The sequence below is a fragment of the Enhydra lutris genome, unplaced genomic scaffold, assembly GCF_002288905.1.
Source record: "Enhydra lutris kenyoni isolate GAN:26980312 unplaced genomic scaffold, ASM228890v2 scaffoldscaffold25, whole genome shotgun sequence".
NCBI classification, from domain to species: Eukaryota; Metazoa; Chordata; class Mammalia; order Carnivora; family Mustelidae; genus Enhydra; species Enhydra lutris.
Genome location: NW_019154109.1, coordinates 5,095,345 through 5,112,696, shown reverse-complemented (window position 1 = coordinate 5,112,696; position 17,352 = coordinate 5,095,345). Strand labels below are relative to the sequence as shown.

The following is a 17,352-nucleotide window of genomic DNA, read 5'->3' as shown; positions in this document are numbered from 1 at the left end:
CTGAGGCGGCTTTCCAGATCCCAGGAACACTCAACCAGAGGAAGACATAGGCTCCACTGGTTTCAAGTGACTCGAGCTGAGACCATTGGGCCCAGAGTTTTCTGGCCTGAGGGCGACTCTGGTCAGTCAGACGGGCCCCTCCCATGCCTGGCAGGGGCCTCCATCCTTGCCCCTCAAGGGAATGGCATTTCCCTCCATGTGGGACATTTGCCAGAAGAGGTTCCCTCAACCAACCCCCACAACCATGGAAACCCACCTCTGACAGCCCCTCAGGTTCCACTGAGAGATTGTATGAGTCTCTGTGAGTGGGAAGAACTGTGGAGCGACTTTTAAAAGCATATTTATGAGGTTTAAAAGCCACAGGGAGAGAGAGGTGCATTTGTTACTGGACCCTAAAACCTCAGCAGATAGTTTTAAAAAATTCATGGGTCAGGCCAACAGCGGTCATTTACTGAAGTGTGGCTGTGACTTCCTGCTCTTCCTCCCTCCGTGGGTTGACCTCCCCAAAGGAGGAGGATCATGGGAAAACAACAGAAGTTGGGAGACCCGGATTTGCGTCCTGGATCTGCCACTCACTGGTTGGGTGACCTTAGGTAAATTTTGCTTTTTGGCACCTCAGTGCTCTCAGCTGTTAAAGGGGACTGGACAATGAGGGCTGATCCCTGAGGTCCCTCCAGGTTCTGATGCTCTAGGCCTTGCCTGGGGCCCCACCCCGCCGTCCTCTCAGCGGAGAGCATCCACCGGCAGAGACATCTCATCCCACTCCTTCAAGGACCTGCTCTGGGAGCCCCATCAGGATGTCTTAACTTAAAGTGTGAGGAAGAGGACAGTGGGGGAAAGTGCTAGGCCAGGAGTCAGAAGAGCTTTGGGTGGCCCTAGGCTGGACCTAAGGCCTCAGTTCCCTCCTCTGCGACATGAAAGTTTTGCGCTTCCTCTCCAGCTTAGACACTGTGATGCTGTGGCTTGCTGTGGAGTCAGAGGCCAGGGGATGTCCTCGGTGGTCCCTCCTAACCCCCCACACCGCCCACCAGCTGGACTGCCACTCCTGCTGAGGGAGCACTGTCTCTTGACCTTGCCTGGGAGCCTGGCTTCGCAGAGAGAGAGCTGGGTGCCCTCACCTCTATTCTTGGCTCTTGCTTTTGGATTCCATTCAGAGAAATCCTGACAAGCAACATGCCAGAGGGCCGCTGCCTGCTGGCTCTGCAAGGAAAGCCAGATGGAGCCATCTACTGCCTGGTTTCCCAGAAACCCCGGAATCCTCAAACCTGCAGGCCCTCAAAATCTCTGACCAGGAGGGAGCTGGGAATGAGAGGAGGCCAGCCCGACCCGGGGCAAACGCAGAACTTCCATCAGCCCTGCTCCGCTGCCCCTTCCTTCTCCAGGTTACAGGGCGGGCCATAACCTCCAATCGAGGACCGAGCCAAGGATTTTGGGGACCCCGAGGATGGGCATGGACAGAGATGTCACTGGCTTCCTCCACCCATCATGCCTGGGTCTCTTTATCATCAATGCAAGCTCTTAGAGTCTAACCTCAGTCCTTCTTGCTACTACCATTTTTCTCCTGATCTCTCCTCCGTGGATATAAAGGACAGTTGCTCCACCGCCCTCACACACCATCCCCCACCCCATCTGTCTTTTCTCCCAGACTTATGTTTCCTACACTCAGAGCTGCTGGAGATAATATATAATTTTTTTTTTTTTTTTGGTAGGGAGGGAGGTAAGACAAGAGTGGGTGTGGGGACAGATTCCCTTCCAATTATGTCTGGCTCAGGCTGATGCTAGTGTCAGTTTGCATTCCCTGAACACACAGGAGCCTAGAAGTGAGGAGGAAGCAAGAGATAAAGCGATGCCTGCCACCTCAGCCTTCGCCATGGGCAGACCTAAGGAGCCCGGGAGCTGGGAATGAAGGGATCAGGAAGGTGGCATGTCTGGGAAGAGGTGGGAATCTAGAGCCCCTTCCCTCAGCTCTGCAAACGTTTCCCTCCGGCCTCAGATCCCCATTCTCATGGGACTTAACCTGTGAGGCGTGGCTTGGCCCTTTGCCTGCCCACTCAGAGCTCCCTGCTCCCTTATAGGAGTTTGAGGAACTGAAACGGATGCCAATTTTAGTCCAAAGTGATCAAAAGAAACCAGAAAAGTAAAACTGGTATCCCCAAAATCTCAAGAAGAGTAGCTCAAGGCAGATGGAATGGCTTTTTTTTTTTTTTTTTTAAAAAGCTTCTGCATTGGCACAGATAATTGAGAGATGAGTGTGTTTGCAATGTTGATGGTAGAAACTCCAAAAGTTAGCAGGTTTGCTCTCAGGCTGGGAATGGGCAGGAGGCACAGGCCATTCTGGCCTTTTAATGAAGATTCTCCCCCAGTGTGACTGCAGAAAAGAAGCCAGGAGTTCTGAGCACCCTCCTGGAGCCCCCTTGGTCTCTGAGCCAAGGAAGGAGTGATGGTGACCTGGCTGTCCTTAGGAGGGAAGGGCAAGACGGAGGGCTCATGCCCTCATCCCCTCGTCCTTCCAGAGACAGAGACTGGAGGGGAGGAGAAGGTTTTTCCAAAGCTATTCTCCGCCTGGCGGTTTCCTGCACAGGATGGTGCTGGTAACGGGCGGGAACGGAGATGGAGGGCGCACATGACCCTCCCCACTCCCCACGATGGGCCCCCAGCCACAGGCATCTGATTTCTAAGCCGGCAGCTGAACTCCTGACAATGAGCTCCAGGAACAGTGTTGCAGGCACAATGAGGACAGGCTGTACCTGGGCAAACTGTGCAGAGCTGACCCCGGGAAAGGGGCAAGAGGTGCAGAGTGTCACGCGGCTCTGTGGCGGCAGCCGAGGCTGGGCAGAGGAGAGGGTTGGGAGAATGGGGGGGTGCACTTCAGAGAGGGGAAGGTCGGGAAGGAAGAACTGTGGGTGGGAGGATGCTGGCGTCTTTTAATCAAATGCAAATTTAAGGCAGACGGCATGCAAACTGACATGTCTAATTTTTGTGTCTGCAGTTTGGGCGGTGTTTGGAGAGAAACGAGCATCCTGGGGGAGAAGCTTCTTGACAACTTGCTCAGCACACACAGAAAAGACCTACAAATGAGTCATCTGGTGAACTCCGTGGGGATGAGGCGGCACGACAGAGGCAGGGCCCCAGGACCCCAAAAGGAGAAAAGGGGGCACCCTGGAGAGGATGGGCCTGGCTGCAGGGGGGAGGGGAGGAGGTGAGGCTGGAGGCAGGCTCAGGGCAAAGGGGGCAGCTGAGGGCATGCTAAGGCTCGGGAGGAAGGGCCCAGGGAAGCACTGGGATCTAAGGACAAACCACCTGGGGGCTCCAGGGACCAAGGGCTGCTCTCTCCTACCAGAAGGGAAGTTCCCTGAGGGCAATACCCATGTTTCCCCCACCTAACTGGTGGGTCCTTTAGCACAGGGCTGAGTCTCCCCCCGTAGGATGGGGGCTCCTGAGGGCAAAGCCCCTGTTTCCCCTATCAGACTAGGGGCTCCCAGAGGACAGGAGCCATGTCTCCTTCCTCTACAACCTCCTATAGTGGGGGTGGATAGGCAAGAATGAAATACTGCGACTAAGCCATCATTTACTGTCTCCAAGGGCCAGGCATCGTGCTCAGCGAGCGCATTACGGACATTAGCTCATTGACTCTCCGTGGCAATCTTATGAGACAGCTCTTGTGACATATTTAACAAGTGAAGAAACTGCCCCACAGAGAGGCTAAATCAGCCCGGGTCTCAAGGCTGGGTAATACAAAGGCAGGATCTGAACTCAGGGCTGACTCATACTCTGTGCATTTGGCCACTATATTCTGTGTGCTTCCTCCCAGGACCCTAAGAGAGTAAGAGTGATGGCTTAGGGTATACAGAGCTGCTGCAAACAGCTTGAGTTGAGAAGCTGGGAACTTCATGATTGTGATTCAGAGATACAGTTTCAGGAGGAAACCCAATCTCTATGCAGCCTGTGGGAAAATGGCAGAAATCCAGCTCCAGGCCGGAATGGGCTCCTCTGGCTCAGAAGCAGGGCTGGTGCCTCTGTGGCAAATCCCTTCACATCCCTCATTGGACATCCCACCCCTAAGGTAAAGCCAGGGGCCTCCCCTCACCCCAGCACCCTGGCCCCAACCTCATGCTTGTGGAAGTAATGGGTCACCATCAAACCCACCCATCTGTTCTCCCTTGAGATAAGGGAAGGAGCCGAGATGTCTTGGCCTCATCCCCCACCCCGAGATGTCCTCCCAGCTGTATATTAACCAGCCACTGGGGTGGATTTCATGCTTCAGCCCTGGAAAGACCTTTCAAGGACCACCAGTGGGGTTCTGAGCCAATGCAGGGATCGGAGACAGGGCAGGATAGTTTCCAAGGACCTGGGGTGTAGAGGGGACGTACACACCCAGGATAAAGCTATGGGTCAGATCTGAGTCCCCTTCCCTACCCAGAGGTGAGGACATTGTCAGTTTCACCCCACTCTAGATGGAATCCAGGCCCCGAGTTAAGGACTAGGGGTGGGTAATAAACTTGAACAACCTCTGACTACGTTCTTCAAATCTGCTTCCAGTTCATAGTGTTTCTATTTTCATCAAAGTCTATAAACAACCACCAGGCTGATGTATTACCCTAAAAACTTTGGACAAAGCCAACGTGTTTCTCCTGTCTCCTTGGGATGGGTCAGTCAGAGCCCACCCCCACGCCCCCCAGGGTAGACTGGCTGATGTCTTGGACGGGGCAGGCATGTAGCCGTGGGCATCCACACTCCACCACATGGGCGGGGGGCAGAAATGCTGGTCCACGGTATGAAAGGAGCTGAATCAGATGTGTGGCTGATCCCTGCAAGCCAGCTCTGTGTCATGTCCTATAATAAATTCCCACTTTAGCTTAAGCTGCCTCCAGGGGGCTTCCACAGGTACAACCAAGAGTCTGAATGAACATATCAGAGCTGAACTGAAACAGGGTCAATAATAAGCCAATCCATGAACGAAGCCACTGGAAGCCTGGGTAACACTGGAGTCTGCAGAGCCAGGGTGATTAGGACGAGGAAGGCCAGGGGATCTGGAAGCCTGCAGGGCAAGGGGCAACAGTGCCAACCCTACTGATCATCTGTGGCATGCCAGGTGCTCCCTACTCTCTTCTGATTAATCTTCACAATCACCCCCCACGCAGGGGGTCACCAGCCCCATTCTACAGACAAGAAACAGGCTCAAAGAGTGCTAAGGACAGCCAGTTAGCAGGCATCAGAGTTTACCTGAAACCCTCCCAAGGAGGCAAGGTCCCAGAGATATGCAGGGCTCCAGGTCAGGCCACCAGAGTCTTGATGTGTATCTGTCCCCTGTCACCTGACGTGCCGGTCATTCCAGACTGTTAGAACAGGTGTGCAGGGTGGAGGAATGAACACAGAAGGTAGTGAAGGCAAGAAAGTGTATCAACCACAGACTCTACCCACTGTCCCCAGCCTGGCAGCGAGGCCCCAAGACGGTCCAGGGAATGTGCTTGGCTCTTAGCTCCCGGAGCCACTTTCAGAGGAGACATCAGAATGGAGAACACTTTGGAATTAAGGACCTGGGCAGCTGCCCAGGAGGGTTCGCTGGGCCTGTGGACTTTGCCAGCTGGTGTTCTCCACTGATGGGAGGCCCTGGAGGACTGTGCTTAAGATGGCAGGTGCATGTGCTCGCTTCGGTAGCACATATACTAAGATGGCAGGTGCATGAACTACACCGCTCCCCCATTCACCCAGGGGTCACACCCAGGCTCCCCCATTTCCTGGTTGTGTGATTCTGGGGAAGTCACTTAACCTCTCAGTTTCCTCATCAGTAAAATGGGATTAAAAATAGGGGCTCCTGGGTGGCTCAGAGGGTTAAAGCCTCTGCCTTCGGCTCAGGTCATGATCCCAGGGTCCTGGGATCGAGCCCCACGTTGGGCTCTCTCCTTGGTGGGGAGCGTGCTTCCTCCTCTCTCTCTCTGTCTGCCTCTCTGCCTACTTGTGATCTCTCTCTGTCGAATGAATAAATAAAATCTTTAAAAAAAAAATAGCACCTAACTCCCCAGGTTGTTCTAGGTGACTCAAGGAATTAATATACGTAAAGTGCGGGGCGCCTGGGTGGCTCAGTGGGTTGGGCCTCTGCCTTCGGTCTAGGTCATGGTCTCGGGGTCTTGGGATTGAGCCCCTCATCGGGATCTCTGCTTAGCAGGGAGCCTGCTTCCCTCTCTCTCTCTCTGCCTGCCTCTCTGCCTACTTCTGATCTCTCTGTCAAATAAATAAAATCTTTAAAAAAATATATATATATATATGTAAAGTGCTTAAAACAATGCCTGATACATAACATGTAATAAATGATGGATGTTATTATTAGATAGACAGATATGACAGACATTATAGATACATAATAAATGATACGTATCAGATAGATATTATAACACAAATAAATGATAGAGTCCTTGGGTCTTCCATGTAGCTAACCCCCCACCCCCAAGAGGCAGCACTCTGGAAAATTAAATCTAGAAATCAGAGGCTATTGGACAAGGGGAACAAGAGAGGGAAGGAGCAGCTGTGCCCTGAGATGCAGACAGGGCTGAATCTGCCAAAAGCAGCCATGAGGCGGCCCTTTCCCATCTGTGCAGCCCTCCAGGAATCCTCCCAGAGCTGGGAGCTGCGGAGCCTGAGCCCTGTGTTACAACCAAGGACCTGAGGTTGAGGCCTTGAGCGGCTTATTCAAGATCCACAGTTAAGAGTGACTGATGCAGGGACGCCTGGGTAGCTCAGCTGGTTAAAGCCTCTGCCTTCGGCTGGGGTCATGATCCCAGGGCCCTGGGATCAAGCCCCCATGTCAGGCTCCCTGCTCAGCAGGGAGTCTGCTTCTCCCTCTCCCTCTGCCCTTCCCCCCGACTTGTGCTTGCACTCTCTCACTCTCTTTCAAATAAATAAATAAATAAATAAATAACACCTTTTTTAAAAAAGAGTGCCAGATCCAGGATTCACACTGGGAGGGACCAGAGGAAGGGCTTATCCTAGGCTGACATTCTGAGGCCCTGATTGTTCCCGATTATTCTGGTCATCCTCAGCATGGCCACCTCAGGCCTGATCCTTCATGTCCCGTCAGGAAGCCCTCTCCCTGCAGCTCCTGGCCACAGCCCTGGCCACAGCCCAGGCCACACGCTGTATTACAATTGCCCGCCTGCGCTCTGCTTCCTGGACTAGACAGCGAGAGCCTCGGGCAGCAGGGGCTGGCAAACAGGTGGCACCTGAGGAATGTTTGCTGAGGCCGGAAGGAACGCATTGTTACAGACCTGGGCTCTCAGGACCACGGCAAGACTGGTTCGGCTTAAAGGTTCTAGAATGTCTGGAGTACATGGGAAGCAAAAAGATGCTACTTCTTGTGCAAGAGGCAGTGGAGCCTATGGTGAAATGGATGAGTCTGGATCAAGCCTCATCTGACTCTTAGCTTCACCGTGAGCTTGCCAAGTGACCTCGGACAAGCCATGTGGCCTCCCTTGACTCCTCTAAGTTTCCGCATACTTCAGTCTTGTGCAAGAGTTGGGTGGTCAGTCTACAGAAATGCACCAGGAGGGGCATACAGCACTGGCTGGCTGGTAAAAAACACGAAACGCTCCCATACCAGTAGGCAAAGAAAGTGCTTCCTTGGGCCCTCAGGCGCTCCTCCTGCCACCCTAATCTCGAGGTCCCTTCCTCTGGGACTTCCACATTTGGCATCAGAGTTAACATCTGGCATAGTGGAGGGCCCCCGGGATTCCTCCAGTTCTGTAGCTTGCAAGAGTTGTGAAATATTTCGCATGTGACCCTTGATTAATATCTCATTGTGAGGATGAAATGGGTTTATTTTTTTTTAAGATTTTATTTATTTTATATATAGAGAGAGATCACAAGTAGGCGGAGAGGCAGACAGAGAGAGAGGAGTAAGCAGGCTCCCTACTGAGCAGAGAGCCCGATGCGGGACTTGATCCCAGGACCCTGGGATCATGATCTGAGCCAAAGGCAGAGGCTTTAACCCACTGAGCCACCCAGGCGCCCCTGAAATGGGTTTATACAAGCCAAGCCCTCAGCCGAACTGGCAAACAGTAAGTGCTCAATAGACGCTTGTCACAATTTTGCTAATCTCCAGTGACTCGGGTCTGTGTATGTTCAATGGTCCACCACGGACCCTCAGGATGAAGGTTTCTGACCTTCCTGCAGAGTCCAAAGCCTCGATTAAAGTCTCAGGCACTGAGAACTTCCTTCTAGGGAGCCCAAACCCCGCAGCCAGGCCCTTGGAGGTCCCAAAACCACCAGTTTAGCTGAGGGTACCAAGCGGGGCAGCCTTACCCCAGCATTCCGGGGCTTCGGGGTGGCAGCGAGAGCAGGGGCAGCCTCTCCACTCTGCCTGCTGTGAGCAAACCCCACTGGGTGGGTGGGGTGTCAGGCAGCTCAGGGACTGAGCTTTGTCCCTGCACCCATGAAGGACACCCCTCATGGTGGCTGCTGTCCTTCACGGCAGCACTGGTCTGTCTCCCTGCCCCACTGCTGCCTTCTCTGCTGCCATAACCCCTATTCAGGTGCTGCAGCAGGGGCAGGATAAGCACGGCAGCAACCCGTGGACACCACGTCAACGTCAGGGCCACAGAGCATCCACGCAGGACAGGATCTACATACACACTCAGGCAACCCCTGAATTCCAGGATCACACCTCTTGGGGATGCCCAGATTCCAGGACAAAACCAAGTCCTCTATGACAGAAAACCCTAGCTCCTGCAACAACAGAACCCCATGGCAACGTCCAGGACGTGGCAACTGGAACAATCTGGCAGCATCGTGAAGAACAGAGGAAGGTGACGATTTGAGTGTAGGGTGAAGGTTCCTAAGCCTTCACCAGGGCACCCTCATTCCCTGGGGGCCCTTCTACCCTGCAGTGGGGGGGCGCTGTTCCCTTCACTCCCTGAAGGACCATCTGCTCCAAGGGCTCCCAAGCCAGCTAGTCCTAATCCAGTCCTCCCACTCCATCCAAGCAAGGCGGGATGATGGGAAAGCATCTTCCCTTGTGCCAAGCATTTCTGATTCCTTTAAATAGCTCCCCAACTTCCAACTCCTTCAGGAAGGCATCCTGGATGGGACAAATGAGCTAGGAGCTGAAATGTGGCCCCCACACTACTTACGCCCACTCTCAGGGTGGGTTATGCTTTGGTCCTGTGTGTATAGTCTGGTTCGGGCCTTGCTGTGGGCACTCCCCAGGGCTGGGGGGGAGGGGTGCAGTGCCAATCCCTGGGTGGGCTAGGGAGCTGTACCTCGGGCCCCACCAGAGCAGCTGCTAATCAAAGGGACCACCTCTGGACACCGAGACGTCCTCTCTCTCTGCAGAGGGAGCAAGGGCAATCTTCACTGAAGCAAACAGATTCAGAACTTAAGAAGCCCCCGGGCTGGCTGATCTCATCAATCAGCAGCCTCTCCAAAGTACCAACAGGCACTGGATTCCTTTGGGGATCCTCCGGGGCAAACCCTGACTGCTCTCCTCTGTTTAAATGTCGCCCAGAGCTTACAGTGGAGCCCCAGTGCCGTCCACTCGGGTCCGTCATGGCCCTGTCCATTTGCTCCTGGTTGCCCAGGCTCATTCCCTCTCTTACTTCCTACGCCACCTCTCCTCCAGCAGACAGGACCCCATGATCAAACCCTTCATTCACCTCCTCCTTCTACCTTCTGTTCCCTCCCATCTCTGCTGCTGGGATCCCAACCTCTGAAACCACATCACTTCTCCAGAGCTTCCCCTCCTCGCCGTCTGCCCCAGTGCATGCACCCTTGCCCCACACACTGACTCTTGCTCCCCTTAGCCCTTCCATACTTGGTCACAGCACATGCCACCACTGTCCGGCACGGGAATGAGCGCAGTCCTTCTCGCCTCCTCATCTAGCCTGTCAGAAGCTAGGAGGCAGCGCCCAGAGCCTCAATCTCAGGGGCACAGAGCTTTGCCCAGAGGGAACTCTTGAGAGGTTAATTCTGAACTCACTGGAATCAAACTCAGCTGCAGGGGGCCTGGGGGTGGGGGTCTCGAGGCTCCTGGAAGCAGCAGTGTCGCAGGGGTTAAGTTCCAATCCTGGCTCTTGTGCTCACTTGCTCCACTAGCTTTGGGCAGATTCCATACAGTTCGGTGCCTCAGTTTCCTCATTAGTAAGTACCAGGATTGCGGGATGATTGTGAGCACTGACTTACTGCACATCAGGAACGAGAACAATGCCTCTTATACGCCAAGTGATGGATACGTGTTACTACCGTTAGATTACTGTCCTCTCTGGGCCTACTTGCTCCCCCAGCAGAGTTGGGTCTCAGATCTCCTGGGAGGCAGCTTCTCAGCTTGGGATGGTGGGAGTCCTAGGCCCCGTGGCAGCTTCTGGAACTTGCAGAGAAAAGCCAAGGTCTCCTGGGTGGCTGCCAGCTTCCCCAAAAGGGAAGGGCCTTTTTAGTGAGTCATCAAGGGCAAAGGGAGCCTGTGTCCGAGGAGTCCGAAGAGTCCCCAGCACTCACAGTGCCCTTCTGGGAGAGAAGCCAGGGAGACCGAAGCCCTGTAGCCTCTGCCTGGGGGTCCCTTTGAGGGAAATCATTCCGCCCTGGTCATATCTCAGACTCTTTCAAACCTGTCCAAGTCCTGCATACATACAACACAAGCAAACAAGCGTACCTTGAGTCTGTGCACATTTGCTGGAGCCCAGTGAGGGTTGCACTGGACCCCCACTAACCCCTGGGCATCCAGCATTCACACCCTGCCTCCCAACCTCACCTACGTTCTTAGCGTTAACACTGTCTGCCATACACAGACTATGAACCCAGTTCATATATCCTATGAACCCAGTACCTCCGCACACTCACCCAAGCCTTGCTCCTTCGACACTCACTACACTCCCACCCAGCCTGAGGTCCCCATTTACAGCTGGCTCTCCAGCAAAACATCTGGGACTTAGGACATCACTCCACCTCCCAGACCAGATCATGCGTGATGACACCCCAACTGGATACCCACGAGGCGACCCGGCTTCCCTGGGGACCAACATGGGCAGCACTGACAGCATCCCTTGGGTCTTCTGGGCTGTGCCTGCTTTTGGTTTCCACATCCTCAGGGCATAAGAGCGAGCACCCCAAGTCCAGAGTGAGAGCTACAGCCCAGAAATTAGAGGGTTGCGGAGAACGCGCCCACTCCAGTGGACCTGAAGCATGTCATTGAGATGTCTAAAATAGACTCGACCACGGCCCAGGCCCAGGCCCAGGCCCAGCCTCTGGGGAGCCCTGGCGGCCTTGGTGAGGTTTGGCTGGAGCTGGCTTGGACAACTGTGGGTCTAAAGCATGATGAACAACAGAGCTGGCAGCCAGAGCCTGGGACCTGCTGGAGCCAAAGCTTTCAGGGTGAACCTGCAGCCTGCCACTGGGCTGGGCTCCACACGCTCCCACACCCCCACCCACCACCGCAACACCGCAACACACCAGAGGAGTCTGGGGGCTCCAGCTGGCTCCCCATTCTCCTCCACTTTGCTCCTCACCTCTGCAATCTGCCCCTCCTCCTGCCAGAGGCGTAGGTCCTGATAAAAGATGAGAAGCCCTGACCCACCCCTTATTCCAGCCACTCGTGTTGTGCCCACACTTTGCCATGGCAGTGACCATGCCGGACACTCCCTTGGCACAAGGCTGCTACTCCTCCCTCAGCCTCCAGCCGGGAACCAGAAACAGCTCGGGGGCGCCTTCCCAGTCTGCCCCTTGATCTCTGCTGGTCAGAAGGCAGCAGAGACCTGTGTACACCCAACGAGGCAGAATGGAACCCTGAGAGCCCTTGTTTTGTCTCAGGAGGCCCGGTCCCCAGAAGCAACTCGGGGGAAGGTGCGGGACATGGTGTCCGCGTGGAGGGCTGACCACAGCATTCCGAGGGCTTCTATGGACAGAGCGTGCCCACTCAGGGCCAGTGAGCTGCGCCTGGCCCCCCGGCCCTTCCTGTGCAAGAGGGGGAAGGGTGCAGGCTCCAGGGACTTCAAACGCATCTGGGTAATCCAAACAGGGTGTGGGAGGAGGTCAGCCATCGCAAATCAGAACCAGGTGCTGGCCGTTTCCCCTCCGCTGGCTGGCGCAGGGATTCCAGGAGAGGAGGCTGTGGGGAGGAGGCCAGGTTGGACCCAGAGAACACTCCGCCAGGTGCTGAGATACAGACATTAGGAGCAGGTGGGGGTGCGGTCCAGGTGGGGAGCAGGACTCCATTAGGCCCAGCAATCAGGGTGAAGGGGTTGGCTCCTCTCCCTATCAAGTCTGAATCCAAAAGGAAAGACAAATGGAAGGAGAAAGTAGGTAACAAGGAGAAAAGATGCGGTGGAATGTGGCTGGGGGGGCACCTGGGTGACGTAGTCGGTTAAGCGTCTGCCTTTGCTTGGATCATGACTGATCTCTGGGTCCTGGGATCGAGCCCGGCATCGGGCTTCCTGATCTTTGGGTAAGAGAGAGTTTCCCTCTCTCTCTTCTCTCTCCACCCTCTGCCCCTCCCCACCACTTGTTCTTTCTCTCTCTCTCAAATAAATGAATAAAATCTTGAGAAAAAAAGACTAGGGCTAGGTGTCTGACCTCAAATATGAGAGGAGGCCTCTGAAAGGCAGGCTAGCTTAACCTGTAAGGATCTAAATCGCGGGTCTGGACCCAGGGGTGGAAATTCTCAGAAAGAAGACTCTTAACTCTTAACTCAACAGGCTCTCCGATAATGAGTGCTTTCCAGGAAAATAAGGTAGTGAGCCCTCTGTCACTAGGAGTGTGTAAACAGAACACCCACCTGTCTCTGATGCTATAGAGGGATTAATTTCAGCTTTAGGTGTGGGTGGCTCAACTAGACATTTCCGTTCTGTGGTTCTGAGAGATCCCAGGGAAGGGTGGGGGAGGAGAGGGTTTTTCTCTCCCTGGCCATGCACGGAGACACTGCGGCGAGCTGTAGAGATGGATCGGCAGCAGTCAGGGAGCCTGGGGGCTCTGCTCCCCCTGCTCAGGACTGGCGCAACTTGAGCCCCAAGGAGCAAACTGCACCTTCAGCACTTGGGCTCAGAGGCTGTGAGGAGTGGGTGTGGGTGTGTGTGTGGAGGGACAGTTCCAGAGAGGAGAAAGATTGGAAGTTAGCAGAAGAAAATATCTGGCGTTGGCAGCCTAGGTTTGGGGACAGGTCATGGCGGCGGGGCGGGGGGTGGGGTGGGGTGGGCGGCTGTAGCCACAGTAGCAGATGTATGTGTGGGGGTGGGGTGTAGAAAAGGAGGGAAGTATGGGGAAACACCCCAGGATTCCAGGCGACTTAGTCCTGTTACCCATTCAATCCACATCTAGAAGGGGCCTATGGCCTGGGGTTGGAGCCACCACTGATGAGAAAGGGCATCTCCCTGAGTGGGAAATGAGAAGCAGAGAAGCTAGCTCCAGGCCCTTCGGCTCTATCTGCTTCTCCCCAGAGCAGAGGAACCTCCCCCAAGACCTACTCATGCATCCATCTCTCAGAGGCAGAGCTGTGGCTGCCGTGCAATGACCTGGATGGGGCCCGGGGAGAGCACTAAGCCTGGACAGAGAAGAAAAAGTTCTGAGCATACGAGAAAAGAAAAGTTCTCCTCAGTGCTACCCTGAGGAAGGCAGGAGGCCTTACAGACGGAAGGTTCTAGGCCAGTTTCTCCACAGGCATGCTAACCTTCAGACCCACACACTTTGCCACAGCCCTTCCTTCTGCCTGTGACCTATGAGCATCCTCCCGTGAACTGCCGGGCCCAGGGGAAGGCTAAAGGCAAGCTTTGTTCTCCTGTTTCTGCTAGGCCTCTGGGGAACCCCTGGGAAGGCCTCAGGAGTGGCTCTGGGCGTGGAGCCTCTGACCTGAGGGTCCTAGGCGAGCCTGCACGTATCACCTGTCTCCTCTGGGCATCAGCTCTTTTGGGAGAACTCACCATAACTACTCTACCCACCCAGACCCCCCAGTGCTTTGAAGAAAAAGTAATTTCTTCTCTTCCCCTATTCAAACCACTCCAGAACACATTCTCTAGAGTAAACCCCCCCAACCCCCTAAAACCAACATCAACCAATTGGCTTAGAAATGGATGACTTCTGGACTTCCCTACCTTGTTCAGTTTGCCCTGAGCCTCCAAGAGCCTCACTGTTGCCATGGCAATCCCTCCCATCCGTCCAGACACCTTCTTGAAGAAGTGGGACCAGGAATTCCAGCCACCTGGGTTCCTTGACACCCTGACCTTGGGCTGCCTTAGCTGTTCCACTCTGTCCCTTTACTTAGAGGGTTGAAGAAGGGAACGCTGAATGTGTGGGGAGTCAACAAACTGATTTTCCTTTGAGAGCCTGAGGTCCAGGGCTGGTGAGGCAAGAAGAGTGTGGTTTGGAATGGTATGATGCATTGAAATGGCCTGGGGCATTTTCAAGGTCTGACCACCTTCATTTGCAGCCCCCTTCCCATCACTATAGGTAGGGAAGAGCCATGAGAGGGGTCTCTTCCATTCACAAATGCGGAAACTGGGTTCTAGAGGAGGTCGCAGAGCTCAGAACTTCCACACAGGGAACTCAGGACCGCAGCTTCCCACCCTCCCCCAGGCCCAGGTCTGGTGACATTTCCTCTCGGAGCCAACTGCCTGACGTGGACCATCGGCCAGGGTCCAAAGACATCTGACTCCTGGAACTGGCCCATTCTCCCCTGGGCACTCACCCTTCAGCCTTCTAAGTTTCCAGGGTTCCCCGGTGGGACCCTAGTTATTTGGCAGCTTCCAAAGCAAGGGAAGGGGCACGGAGCCTGCCCAGACCATCTGGGTCCCAGCTGATTTCTGAGAACGGAGTGACTGAATTTCAGCTCTTCTCTTTTATTCCAGAAAAGCTCTTATTTGGGGCTCCCTTACCCCCTTTCCCCAGAAACTGAGTTTTGGCAGCTTCTCGGATCTGGGATGGTACTAAGGAACGCATGAACTTTGATCCTCAGCTTCCCAGGAAGGGAGCAAATACTCTGTTTTTAGCCACCATCCTGAGGCATCAAGGCCGCCATTTTTCTCAGAGGCCACCCTGCTCTCCAGTGAAGGCCGGTCCTGACAACCTGGAACACATTCCCAGGTTTGGAGAGACTGAGCAGCTCTATTGTCCCCTGGCTCCTCAACCCTCTACCGCAACTCTCACCTTCACACGGAAAAGAGATTTCACCTGAGGGCACCAGCTCCCACCCCCTTCCCTCCCCACCACCCTGTGATGCCAAGCACTGTCCCCCCAGATCCTATCCACACGACCCACCCCACCTTGGTTCTCACAGCCCCCAAAGAATCTAGTATGTCTGCCAGACTTTCCACCCTTTCCCCCCAGCAGAGATCTTAGCCCCTCAGCCCCCTCTGCAGGGTCAGCGCGGCAGGTCGGCAGCCCATGTCCAGAGACATGTGCCTTGGTCAGGCCCCTCCTGACCTGCTGACTCCCCTTTCTCAACTAGGCCTCCCAGATGGAGCCAGTGACTTAGGAACACAAGCAGAAACTGGCCACCATCACTAATTCAGAGCTGGCTCTAATCAAGCCCTCGGTGCTTTTGACCTTGCATTTCCCCAACTGGGAAGTGGGGTAGGGGGGTGTTTTCTCCTTATCTCCAAGGTTCCTGAGAGGCTGCCGCACCTCTGACTGCGCCAGACCCCAGTGTGCTTTGGGAATGACAACCGCTGACCAGGAGTAAGCGACCCCAGCTCAGCTTCCCCCCACCCCATCTCCTGCCCTCCACTGCCACCCCCAGCCAGCTCTAAGACTATCCATCAGGGTTTCCGAGGTTACTGTCTCTTGAAAAACAACTAAGGAGGCAGCCAGGTCCGGGGTGGTGCTGGGTCTTGCCTGTCTGGGGACAGCCCAGATCAGCTAAGACATCCCAAAGAAGTGAAGCCCTGACCTTGAAAAGGGAGCTGTGCCCTCTAATTTTCTGAGTCCCTGACACTGCCCTCCCCTCGCCAGGACACAGTCAGACACTCAATTCCTCTCCTCTAGGACCATCCACACCCATCATATTCGCTTCCAAGTGCCTGGGGAATGTTCCTCTGCCAGCCAGTCTGCCCTGCCTTGCCCTGCCCTGTGCTTCCTCTTGCCTCCGATACAATCCAACTATCACCTCCTTAAGCTTAAAGACCTCTCCCTTCCAGTCCTCCTCTATCACAGGGTCCCCTTCCATTTTCTCCATGGCCCTCCTGACGTCTGGAATGATTTTATTTCTTTATTCTCTTTCTGTCTCACCCCATTAGACTATAAGCTCCTTGAGGGCCACGGTTGGCAAAAGGGTGGCACTCTCCCTTTGCAGCAGAAGGCTGCCCTGTCAGCTTCTGCACCCCCGAACCCCCAATCCCGCCTTATCCCTGACGAGGCCGGGGCTTTCAGGAAGGGCTAGCCTAGGGAAAAGGCTGCTCTTCCCCTCTTTGCCCTTGTCCAGTCTCCGGTCCGCCGCTGCAAAGCCCAAATGTGGCCTGCCAGGAAAAGCTCCCCATCAGGCTCTTGCCCTGGTCAGCGGTTCCTCATGCTGGCCACCCCGGGGTCTGGGGGTCCGGGGATGACAGCAGCAGGTCCAAACAGTCTTCTCCAGCTCTGCGTTCTCCAGGGCTGCCAGTCCAACACCCCCATTCTCTACCCACCCACCCGCCCCAGCTCCTCGGCTGGTCCTCGGACCACAGCCCGCGTCGGCCCCGCCCCTTCACACGCGCACGAACACGCCCCTTCCCAGCCCCCAGCGGGGCGGGCAGCCTTCCTGGTACCCGGGCAGCTTGGGTTCGCAGCTTGGGTTCGGGTCCCTAGGCGCCGGAGGACCCACATCCCAGCCACCGCAACAAGTCCGCCGAGCCTAGGAGGCCCTCTGGGGCTCCAGGCCTTGCCGCCGTCCTCCGTGGCCCCGGCGCGACCCGTGCCGGCTCCCGAGGCGCGGCAGCCCTGCGTCCTGTACATCCCAGACCTATCCCTCTCAGGGCGAGGGCTCTCGGCGGGGAAAGCAAGCGCAGTTCCGGGGCCGCTCCGGGTTTTTTGCATAGACTCTTCAGGCTTGGAGAACAATGGAGCAGCTCTCTCTGCGCTTCCTCCGCCCGAGCAAGCTTTGTTCCTCCCTTCCCGCCCGCTCGGCTTCCATTAGCCAAAGGGCAAAGGCTTCCCCGTCAACCAGGAGTTTCTGCGCCAGACCCCAGACCTTTCCACACTCTGTAAAAAACCTGGGGGGTAGGGATTTGGGCCTGGGCCTTGGCCGAGGTACAGGACGAACATCCAGATGCGCACAGCTGGCTGCCCGCCCGCCCCCTGGCCCCAGACGTGTCTCCTTGCCAGAACCCCCACACCCGGGAAATCCGACTCGCGCTCCCACGGAGGATACACAGAGGAAGTGGAGCCTCAGCTCCGCTCTGGGGCCAAACAGCC

General features: G+C 55.4%; 1 protein-coding gene across 1 annotated transcript in view; it reads right to left on the bottom strand.

Annotated features, from left to right (window-relative positions):
- LOC111151143 (neuron navigator 1) overlaps nucleotides 1-17,352 on the bottom strand; it is a 173,910-nt gene that overhangs the window by 133,382 nt on the left and 23,176 nt on the right. The gene's annotated exons all lie outside the window — the stretch shown is intronic.